The sequence below is a fragment of the Schistocerca cancellata genome, chromosome 2 (genome assembly GCF_023864275.1).
Source record: "Schistocerca cancellata isolate TAMUIC-IGC-003103 chromosome 2, iqSchCanc2.1, whole genome shotgun sequence".
Taxonomy (NCBI): Eukaryota; Metazoa; Arthropoda; class Insecta; order Orthoptera; family Acrididae; genus Schistocerca; species Schistocerca cancellata.
In genome coordinates this window covers 999,046,593-999,049,355 of record NC_064627.1, presented here as the reverse complement: position 1 = coordinate 999,049,355, position 2,763 = coordinate 999,046,593, and positions in this window count along the sequence as shown.

Below are 2,763 nucleotides of genomic sequence, written 5' to 3'. Positions count from 1 at the left end.
TTCTCTAATTTGAAGACAGCGGCTATCTAACACCCTGTAACTCGAATTGTTTCGGTAACTGTTACGTCATTCAACCCGTTGTGACTCTCCTTTCTTAATTAAACAGTACATAATGTACTTCATTACTAGAACAATTCACAAAAAATACTCCAAAGAAGTAAAAGTGTTTGACTATTACAAAACGTTCGTATTCCGGTAGTCACCCTGCAGATAATCCTAAACAGAACGACGGCCAGGGCCCAAAGTAGAACTGTAAGTACTGACGGCTTTGTTGTTGTTGTGGTCTTCACACCTGAGACTGGTTTGATGCACCTCTCCATGCTACTCTATCCTGTGTAAGCTTCTTCATCTCCCAGTACCCACTGCAGCCTACATCCTTCTGAATCTGCTTAGTGTATTCATCTCTTGGTCTCCCTCTACGAATTTTACCCTCCACACTGCCCTCCAGTACTAAATTGGTGATCCCTTGATGCCTCAGAACATGTCCTACCAACCGATCCCTTCTTCTAATCAACTTGTGCCACAAACTCCTCTTTTCCCCAATTCTGTTCAGTACCTCCTCATTAGTTATGTGATCTACCCATCTAACCTTCAGCATTCTTCTGTAACACCACATTTTGAAAGCTTCTATTCTCTTCTTGTCCAAACTATTTACCGTCCATGTTTCACTTTCATACATGGCTACGCTCCATACAAATACTTTCAGAAACGACTTCCTGGCACTTAAATCTATATTCGATGTTAACAAATTTCTCTTCTTCAGAAACGCTTTCCTTGCCATTGCCAGTCTACATTTTATGTCCTCTCTACTTCGACCATCATCAGTTATTTTGCTCCCGTAATAGCAAACCCCCCCCCCCCCCCATGAACCATGGACCTTGCCGTTGGTGGGGAGGCTTGCGTGCCTCAGCGATACAGATAGCCGTACCGAAGGTACAGCCACAACGAAGGGGTATCTGTTGAGAGGCCAGACAAACGCGTGGTTCCTGAAGAGGGGCAGCAGCCTTTTCAGTAGTTGCAAGGGCAACAGTCTGGATGATTGACTGATCTGGCCTTGTAACAATAACCAAAACGGCCTTGCTGTGCTGGTACTGCGAACGGCTGAAAGCAAGGGGAAACTACGGCCGTAATTTTTCCCGAGGGCATGCAGCTTTACTGTATGATTAAATGATGATGGCGTCCTCTTGGGTAAAATATTCCGGAGGTAAAATAGTCCCCCATTCGGATCTCCGGGCGGGGACTACTCAAGAGGATGTCGTTATCAGGAGAAAGAAAACTGGCGTTCTACGTATCGGAGCGTGGAATGTCAGATCCCTTAATCGGGCAGGTAGGTTAGAAAACTTAAAAAGGGAAATGGGTAGGTTAAAGTTAGATATAGTGGGAATTAGTGAAGTTCGGTGGCAGGAGGAACAAGACTTCTGGTCAGGTGACTACAGGGTTATAAACACAAAGTCAAATAGGGGTAATGCAGGAGTAGGTTTAATAATGAATAGGAAAATAGGAATGCGGGTAAGCTACTACAAACAGCATAGTGAACGCATTATTGTGGCCAAGATAGATACGAAGCCCACACCTACTACAGTAGTACAAGTTTATATGCCAACTAGCTCTGCAGATGACGAAGAAATTGAAGAAATGTATGATGAAATAACAGAAATTATTCAGATAGTGATGGGAGACGAAAATTTAATAGTCATGGGTGACTGGAATTCGAGTGTAGGAAAAGGGAGAGAAGGAAACGTAGTAGGTGAATATGGATTGGGGCTAAGAAATGAAAGAGGAAGCCGCCTGGTAGAATTTTGCACAGAGCACAACTTAATCATAGCTAACACTTGGTTTAAGAATCATGATAGAAGGTTGTATACATGGAAGAACCCTGCAGATACTAAAAGGTATCAGATAGATTATATAATGGTAAGACAGAGATTTAGGAACCAGGTTTTAAATTGTAAGACATTTCCAGGGGCAGATGTGGACTCTGACCACAATCTAGTGGTTATGACCTGTAGATTAAAACTGAAGAAACTGCTAAAAGGTGGGAATTTAAGGAGATGGGACCTGGATAAACTGAAAGAACCAGAGGTTGTACAGAGTTTCAGGGAGAGCATAAGGGAACAATTGACAGGAACGGAGGAAAGAAATACAGTAGAAGAAGAATGGGTAGCTCTGAGGGATGAAGTAGTGAAGGCAGCAGAGGATCAAGTAGGTAAAAAGACGAGGGCTAGTAGAAATCCTTGGGTAACAAAAGAAATATTGAATTTAATTGATGAAAGGAGAAAATATAAAAATGCAGTAAATGAAGCAGGCAAAAAGGAATACAAACGTCTCAAAAATGGGATCGACAGGAAGTGCAAAATGGCTAAGCAGGGATGGCTAGAGGACAAATGTAAGGATGTAGAGGCTTATCTCACTAGCGGTAAGATAGATACTGCCTACAGGAAAATTAAAGAGACCTTTGGAGAAAAGAAAACCACTTGTATGAATATCAAGAGCACAGATGGAAACCCAGTTCTAGGCAAAGAAGGGAAAGCAGAAAGGTGGAAGGAGTATATAGAGGGTCTATACAAGGGTGATGTACTTTAGGACAATATTATGGAAATGGAAGTGGATGTAGATGAAGATGAAATGGGAGATACGATACTGCGTGAAGAGTTTGACAGAGCACTGAAAGACCTGAGTCGAAACAAGGCCCCCGGAGTAGACAACATTCCATTGGAACTACTGACGGCCGTGGGAGAGCCAGTCCTGACAAAACTCTACCAT